We start from the raw sequence: 9,242 nt of genomic DNA on the forward strand, positions 1-9,242 counted from the left end.
CTGCCAGCTGCCCTAGCCCTTGTCACAGTTGAGCTTAGAAGCTGAGCCACAAGGCGAGGGTGGACAGGGCCAGGAGCAAGGGCAGGGGAGGACTTAGGCATCTTGCTAGGTGACTAATAAATAGCGCTGAAGTTGACCTTGCTTTCCCAAGGGTTTCTTCCCTGCACTCTTCCTTGTCTCTCCTCCAGCCCTTGAAAGCTACTTCCGGGGAGGCTTCTCAGATCTTAATAAATAACCTGCTCCTAAACCTTGTCCTCCGAGGCCAGCATCCATGCAGTCGGCTGAGGATAGCTCCTCACACCCATCCTGATGGGTGTCCGTCAGCACAGCTGGATCCAGGCTTGAGAGTTACCCTCATCACTGGGATTTTTTTTTTTCTATTTTAGATGAAGAGTGTACATAGGGCTGATTGATCTGCTTGTGAAATGATGCTTGTGAGAAAGCTACATATTATCACACTTATTAAGCTAATTAAGAAGATAGGAAAGAGTCCTTTATTTTGTCTGGTGACCAAGAGTGGCATAGCACCTCAGGAATACTGTTGTACTGAAGTTCAGGGGGTACGATGTTTTTAAGGATAAAAAAAAATCACAGTGACATCAGTGTTAGAGGTGGGTCAGAATAGCCCAGCAATATTTGTGTTGGCAGAACATGGTAGTTATTCCAGCCATGGCGTAAGAACTTATTTTGATTTATACCTTTATCAGTCATTTTAGTTTGTAAAAACACTAATTTTTTAAAAATACATTTGAAACGTAGTCAAGGTCATGAAAAATCCCAAATGTGCTGCCAAGGCAGACGTGGTTGTTGGGGAGTGTTGGGAGCCCCACTGAAAGGCCAAAGGGAACGTTCATTCTGTGTCCGTGTCCAGAAACAGGCTTGGCAAGGTCCAGTCTGAGGTTGGAGCCTGGGCCTCTAAAGGAGTTGGGGCCTCTGTTCCTGGAACCCCAGCTTTCTCCCCTGCAGGCCTGTGGTTATTGGCCCGATGGCAACTGTGTCTAAAGTGTCCTGTGTTCTCTTTGCTAACATTGTGAGATTTAGCTCTGAGGTGATCTTGGTCCATTTTCTCCCTGCGAAAATGTTGTACTTTTCAATAAACTTGCTTGGCATGTCACCAGCTTATGCGAGATCTCCTGACCCCACCCCAGCTATCACTTTTGCCTTCCGTCCCCCTCCCTAGTCCTCCTGCTTGACAATTTGTCATTGGAGACCTCATTCCCCTGGGTGGAGTCGGGGCCGGTAGGGGGCCAGAAGAGAGTGTTGGGTTTATTGGAACTGGAGTTATGGATAGTTATGAGCTTGGGAATGGAATCTGGGTGAATCTATGAAAGCAGCAAGTTCTCTTAAGCATTCATCCATTTCCCCAGCTCCAGAAACTGGGCCTTTATGATTTAGGTGTTTTAAAGTAAATGCCTAGTTTCCTCTTTTTTTTTTTAAATCAATAAAGAATTCAGAGGTGTGGGATGATGCTGGATATCATACACATGTGTGGTGCTGCTGGCTGGTGATCTCCCGTGGGATAGCAATACAATCTTCTTCTCTGCTTCTCTGAGGCATATTGGTTGCCATGGAGGCCACGTTGTTATGAAAACAGCCAATTGGCTGGCACTTAATAATGGGATGCTTGTTTGGTACCTGAGTGTGTGCCGCACTGCAGAGCCCAAGAGCAACATGGACAGGCCGGAGTCAGATGTATGGGCTTTGTTCAGCTGACAGGGAGCGGGAGCCCCATGTCATCTGGGTTCTGGTTTCCCCAGGAAAGCCTGGCTGTGGAGCACCTGGACAGTGCCTTTCTCCAGTACCATCTCAAGATGCTTTCACGGTGTGGAGAGGGCTGGGAGACTTCCTCTGGGGTTCTGGGAGAGGAAGGGACAGAAAGTGCCTTGCTGTTGGCCTTGGTTGACTTGGTCCTCAAGGCCATGCTCCTTGTGGTAGGGAGTGGATGCTGCTGGGGTGGGAATTGGGGCTTGGTTAGTTTTGTCTCAAACATGTGGGTGTGGCTAGGGACAAACCATCCTTACTGAGAAATTGAGATTTCCAAGGGCTGCCTGGGTGGGACGATTGTGGTGTCTCTTATTTTATTTATTTACTTATTTGGCCCACTTGATTGTTGCCCTTGGGTAGATGGATCATCTCCACATCCACAGTGCTGCCTGGCATCGCAGGTGCCAGTGCCAATGAGGAGGAAAGTAGAGGCACTCCTCGTTGTAGATGGCCTGAGAGGCATAGCCTTGCCTCCAGTGGAAGCTGAAGAGTTCATTGCAGCAGGATGCTCGGCCTAAGGAATGGGAGAACCGCTCCAGGCTGTTAGATGGAGTTAGAGGGCTGGAGCAGCGCTTGGGGTGGCTGGGGATAACGATTATCATGATGATAGCTACCATTAATGATCAAGGAGACACACGGCCCTATTCCTCTGACTTTTCCACCCAGAGGCAGCTCTTGTTCTTCAGAGAGAGGAAATGGAACAGGCATACAGCAAGCCAAGTGTCCTACAGGGCAGAAAGACAGAGGGCTAGTCAGTTTGTCAGTATGAAGGGACACTGGGCAGCAGCTGGGGGAGGGCTGGGGGGGCAGGGGAGGAGTAATCTGCCCTTTGATGTGGATGCTGCGACTCTCAGGATCTGAAACCCTGGGGCCAGTTGAGTTGGAGTTGGTGTTCAGGTTCAGGAGACGTACTAAGCACCTGCAAGGCCCATGAAGCATCTTGAAGCACATTCTCATTCCTTGAGCCACAGCAAGGAGCTGGTTTAGTGGGCAAGCAGAGATAGGGCACAAACTTAAGACACAGCTCAAGCAGGAGCAACAATCTAAGACCTCAACCAGAATGCCAGTGCTTCGTTTTCTTCTTTTTAAAAATAATTTATTTATTTTAATGTGCATTGGTGTTTTGCCTGCATGCATGTTTGTGTGAGGATGACAGATCCCCTAGAACTGGAGATACAGACAGTTGCGAGCCACCAGACAGTGCTGGGAATTGAACCTGGGTCCTCTGGAAGAGCAGTCAGTCGGTGCTCCTAACCACTGAGCCATCTTACCAGCCCACATTAGTGCTTGAGTGATGGTGAACCCAATTTAATCAAGTTTGACTTGTCACTCCTCAGACACTGTGATATAGGACCTCAGTTATGAAAACAGGATCCCCATGCATTTACAGACGACCTTGCTCAACCTTGCTTAGCAGGGAGAGGAGCATTTGTAGCCTGATTCTCAAGATAATTGGTCTTGCCTGAAGTAAACACCTCCCAGAAGGAGAGAACACAGACCTGCATGTAGCCCCCACAGTTGCATCAACTTCTAGGCTGCCTCAGAAATCTAACATTTGGTGCTGAAACCCAGGCAGACATTTGGAGTCCTTGGGCAGCTTTGAATCCTCTGTTGGACCTTCGTTTTTCTAATCTGCTCTCTGGAACTTGGCCTTGAGTAGGCCTGGAAGGGCCATCCATCTCCCCAAGGGAGCTATTTCTTTTATCTTTTGTCTCTGCCCTTTGCTTCTCTCACTTCTGTTTTGCTCTGTTGGGTCTTATTTCTAGCTAAAAGGCTGCTCTCCATTTGACCAGACCACACATCCAACACAGCCAAATGCTGGGACCAGGTAACTCATGGGACCTAACTTGGAGGTGCCCAGTTAGGTCTTAGGAGCTCATGGGAGGCCCTCACAGTCTGTCTTGAGATTCGTTCAGTTGAGAGTTCCAAGAGCTCTCCACAGGCCTCATGATCGCTTTACTGCTGGAAGGTACGAGTCTGAGGATGCTCTCCGAACTTTCTAGGTACATTTGGTCAATCTGAATCTTGGGAGATGCCATAGCAGCTGGATCTGACCCCTGTTTTCAGCTTGGTCCCACATCTGCTATGGATTCCAAACTATCAGTATCAAAGGACACATCCTAAGCCTGTCTGGGGGTTAATTTTAAAGAGCTCCATTTGGAAGACCTCAAAACAACCACAGTTACTTACCTCTAGATACAAATCTGACCTCAATATACAGGGGACAATGACCACTGCTGGCCCAAATCGGAAACTGCTGACATTAATATCTAAATTGATTAGATAGTTTTGTAAGATGGAGTGGAGAATTGTACAAAGCCCCTTCCCCCCCAATATAATCCTCCAGCTCATCTCAATTCTGCTGCAGAATAATTCTTTTGTACACCATGAAAATGGGTTGCTCTCATTGTTAAGAAAAAGCTCATTGGCCAATCGCTAGGCAGGACTTTCGGGGCAGAGGGAATGCTGACAAGAAGGGAGGAGTCTAAGGAGTAGTGAGCCAGATGTGGAAAAAACAACATGGGAAGTTCGTAGATGAAGTAAACAAGACAGCACATAGATGAAGAGAAATGGGTTAATTTAAGTTGTAAGAGCTGGCTGGAGACAAGCCTAAGCTATCGGCCAAGCATTTATAATTATTAATAAGTCTCTGTCGTTATTTGGAAACTGACTGGTGGGACAGAAAAGTTCGCCTACACTTCCTGTCCCTGCCAATCAGTTCCCACTCACAACTTGGCCAAGAGTCTAATCTTAATCAACGCCTGCCCCCCTTCTCCCAAGGGGCTCACTGAGCCCCTAGGAAATGAGCCATGAAGCTGGCTAGCTAAGCCCTAAGAATAAGGTCCCTGCCAGGTTAGGGTAAGGATGCCTGTCAAGGTTAGGAGTTAGGGTTTGCTTTAGGATTAGGAACAGGTTAAGAGTTAAGGTTAGGTTTGGATCAGGATTAAGGTTAGGGTCAGGATTAGTGGTAGAGGAATAGGGTCTGCTGTGTTACCGTTTCCTCCAAATTGAAACATCCCATCCTTCAGGGAAGCTCCTTAAGCAGGAAGGCAAACAACTCAATGTAGCTTTAAGAAGTTTCTGGAACTGGCCACATTCACTAGGCCCCTCTGACAGGGTAAACAAGCCAAGCTGCAAAGACTCTGAGACCAGACCAGCTGCCTGGAAGTAACTGAGTAACTAAGTAACTGAGTTACTAAGAAAGGAAACTCTTCGGCCTGTTGAGCCGCCAGCAGGCTGTGCAGGGTGCTCCAGGTTTTGGAGCTGTCACCTGTGCTGGGGTGGGCTTTGGTGATGTAGCTGTCTTTGAGTCCTCTCTGTTCCTGTAGTAACCCCTCACTCCTGTGAGCAACCCCAATAAAACTCATTGGTTTTCCAAATTACACTGTGGCGGTACCTGTACTTTGGTCTATTGTGGGCTCCCTATCTGGGGTGAGTAGACATGTGTGTAGCATCTGTCCAGGAAATTTTTTGTCACACAACATGATTGGCATCTGAACAGGGACACAAAAGGACCAGTGATGAGCTGGGGAGGAGTGAGTGCATGGTGTGGCTATGGGTAGCAAGGCATGCAACTGAGGTTGAGTAGCCAGAGCGGAGAGCATCTATAGACGAAATTCCTGGAGTGGTCCTTTCAGCGTGGTGTGTAATATGTCTCTGTGCTATGAGAACAGTTGCATGGTTCTTGCTATGGGTAGTGAGACAAGCAGCTAAGACTGAGCCATCAGGATTGGGAGCGTCTGTGGGAGGGATCTCAGGATAACAGTCTTTGTCTGTGTGGTGTGGTGTGGGGTCTACTGCATGAATATGGAGATGCCCCGAAGACAGTTTAAGGTAAGAGGAAAGTTTGCAGCCTTTGAGATCGCATCCAGGGCTTGAGACTGTTGGCAGCCACAGCAGAGTTTGCCTGGCCTCTGTTGTGTGCAGTTAGAAATTTACCTGAGGCCGAGATGGTGGCTAAGCAGGACCTTGTTTATGTAAATGAGCAATTGTAACAAGAAAGGGAGATGTGACAGCATCTTCCGCATTAGCCTCTAATTTGGCACATGCATTAGAGGAATAAGAGGATGAGGCAGAGGTGGTATTGGTTTGTTGCTTCTTAGGGCTTGAGAGCCCATGGGAAAAATCTAGCACAGGTTAGATCTATGCTCAAAAGCCTTTCCTGGCGTCTAAGAACTTGGAAGTCATGGGAAGATTCAGAGAGTGAGGAGGAGAACGTGGTAAAAGTAGTTAGAAGATACCCTGAGGGTCTGACATTAGGCAGAAAACAAAGGGGAAACCTACCATCCAGCATGCAGATGTGGGCTTCAATAAGGGTCGTGCATAAAAAACCAGTGTTATCGGGGAATGTTCAATGCCCGGGCTTCTGGAATCGGGGTAACTTTTAAACAAGCAATGAAAGAGCCGGTCGAAGCTTGGCTTGTGAGGCTGTGAGACCTGGGAGCAGATGGGACCAGTCTGCAGGCGTGGAAACAGAAAACCTGAGCAATGTAACTTCCCATCCCTCCTTAAGGCAAAGGCTGTGCAACCTGAGACAGAAGGAGGGAAGCCAGTCCCCAATGGACTGAACTACCAAAGCCATTAGGAATACTTGGTTATCTCTGTCCGAAGTCCCCACAAGTGTTTGGGACTTGAAAACAATGTAGCGACAGTTGCTAGTGAGGGAATGAGGAACATGTGAAGCTGTGCGTGACCCTGTGCCTGCTTGCTGGGCCTGACAGGAGTGTGATCACAGGGGAATTAAGGAGAAAGTTGATTCAATGGGGTCCTGGAGATGGGTATGGAGGCTTAGTGGCTTTGTTGAGCACCCTGTGGGGGATAGGATTTTTATGAGGTGAGAGGCTTTGGCAGGCCTGAGTGACCTAGACCGTCATGTGAATTGAGTTCATGACATGCCGGAGCACCTGGGAGGAGGTGCGGAGAAGCGTAAACAGTCAGCAGGGCCCCGTCCAAGTCACCTGCAAGCAAATGTGGCTAGACTTGTATTGAGCTGAGGTCCAAGGGAAAATATTGATAGTGAAATATTTCATGTGAAGTGGTTATTGACAACCATGCCAATTAAGCCATTTAAAGTATTTGAGTTCATTTTTATTGATGATCAGATTAAGAAAGAGTGGGATCATGCCTCTGACGTCTCTTGGTGCCCAGGCTCAGGGGTACAGTGTTTTAAAGGCAAACACGTACTTACATCAATGCTGGCACAGGTGAGGGATTTAGAGTTGTCTAGTAATGTCTGCTTTCTTTGCAAGGCTCAGTGGCATTTTCCAGATACTAGATAATATGTTTGGCCCATGGTTAGGGTCATGGAGAGTCCCCAAAGCATTGGCAAGGTAGAGGTCACTGTTGTTGTTGGTGGTGGTGGTGATGGTGGTGGTGGAAGTCTAAGAAGTAACCAGGCAGTCATAAAATAAAGTTGGGACAGGATGGTGTTACCTGAAGGGACACTAGTCCACTCAAGCATGTGGCTCTGGCAGGCCTTACCCTTCTCTCCCAATGTAGGAGCTCTGTCGCGAGCCTTATTCCTGAACGGGCATTCTGCCCTTACTTAGAGGTCTGCAAGTAAATACTCAGGATGACCACAGTGTTTGTTCTAGGAACAAGTTTATTATGCCAATAGTCAAATCTCCAATTGTTAGCAGGTATGGGCAAACATCAAACTATAACAATCATTTAAATCCCTAATTATTCTTATATCAAATATAAGTCTTATATCAAATATAAGTAAACATCAAACCTATAACAATCCTAGTCAATCAATCACATCACACCTTCAATCACATCACACATTCAGCAAAAGGTTCCTATGTGTCCTAGGCAAGGTCTTCTATTCTATCTTACTGAAGCATTTGTATATACGACCTGATAATGGTCCGTGGCTCTCGACGTAGGCCTCTGGATCAGTAAGTCTTGATCCGCAGGCAAGAGCTAGTTCTCTGGCTCTTGGACGGTCTCAGCTGTGGAGTTGCTGGTTCGTTGGATTCTCTATGACCGCTCTGACAGCATGTCTAGCAAGTCATTTTGAGAATGCCTCCTGGTCGTAAGCCTCAAGTTTTTATACTATTTTGTGGCTATGGTACTTTTTTTCTTTTTAGATTAGCACACATGTCTGCTTATCATATCGTTACGTCACACTTGTTCACCAGCTCAAACTCTTATCACCACTGCACACATTGCTTCATGCTTTTTAGTTTCATTTTGTGTGTGACACCTAATACTGCGTCTAACATTTCTGGGCTTATTTTATAAACTCATATCATTTCATTTAATATTGTCTCCTAAAACTCCTGGACTTATTTGTCCTTACAGACTCATAACAAGCTTGCTCCTACAAAGTCAGCTAGGGCTCCTGGATTTGTGTGTGTGGGGGGTCACTGAGGCTGAGGAAATGTCAGATGAAAGGAACAGAGACAGAAAATACAGGATAGAATAGGGAGGTCTGTTCGGTCATGCTAAAACAGTCAAACAGCCCAGAGTTTATTTCTGAACTCACTTATATACAAAAGCAGAACAAAGCATGGCACAGATGGTCAGTCAGTATCTAACCTCAAGACCATTCCTGTCCTTGAGTGAGCAGCCTCCTGACTGACTTGGGAGCAGCCTTACTTCTCTCTTGATGTTCCTGAGATTTGTCGTCAGCAGTATACTTTCTATTAAATAGAGTGCTCTTTTCTTATGGGCTAAATTGGAAGTCTCCCATAGCCCTCAAGGTTACTGGAAAAAGCAGAGCAAGCAAGCTTGTACTCAAATGACATATAAGTCAGAATGAACTCCAGATGGAAACTGAGTCACACATGGGCTCCCATACATTCCATCTTTTTTGTTTTAAGGACCCCCCTCAGAGTTCCTCAGAGGGCCACATTTGTTTAGGCGTTCCTTATTACACTCCAATCTTACCCATCATGGGAACAAGAATTGCCTCATTCATGTTCCTGGCTTACCTCAAAAGGAGGCAAAGAAAACTTACCAGTCTTTGGCTGGCAGCCTCTGGTATCATAAGTTTAGGGAAGTGTGTGCGGAGTTTACTCCGAGAAGTTATGAGCCCACTTTCCACAGCAAGTTCAATATCAGTTTGAACTCTATAGGTAGACAAGTTATGCCCAGTGGAACACAAGCTCTGATAACTGCAATGCTGCTGAGAAGTGAAGCAAATGCTGACCACGATGGAACAGTCTTTTCAAATGGCTCCAGTTTTTGCTGTATCAAAATCTAATTTAGCCTTTTCATTTCTATGATCTCTTCACGTAATTTAGCCAAACCTAAGGATTCATTAGAATCACGTCAGATTCCTTATAGATGTGCTTTGACTCTTTCCCATCTGACAGTACTTTCATGATATATAGAAGATGTAACACAAATCCATTCATTGGATTCTGGTTTTTAGACTTCGGCGCTCATCTCCCAATGACTGTACCACATCATACAAGGCATTCAATTTATGTTCCATTTTCACATCTATGTCTTCTTGTGTCTCTAATGTT

General features: G+C 46.4%; 1 long non-coding RNA gene across 1 annotated transcript; it reads right to left on the reverse strand.

The window, feature by feature from the left end:
* Window positions 1–2,061: 2,061 nt before the first annotated feature.
* Window positions 2,062–4,908, reverse strand: LOC148123297 (uncharacterized). Its single transcript, XR_015737765.1, has 2 exons — window positions 4,760–4,908; window positions 2,062–2,489 (listed from the first exon to the last, which is right to left on the reverse strand). It is a non-coding gene; the product is annotated as an uncharacterized LOC148123297 (long non-coding RNA).
* Between the last annotated feature and the right edge of the window lie 4,334 nt (window positions 4,909–9,242).

This window comes from Myodes glareolus, chromosome 1 (assembly GCF_982192425.1).
Source record: "Myodes glareolus chromosome 1, mMyoGla1.1, whole genome shotgun sequence".
Classification (NCBI taxonomy): domain Eukaryota; kingdom Metazoa; phylum Chordata; class Mammalia; order Rodentia; family Cricetidae; genus Myodes; species Myodes glareolus.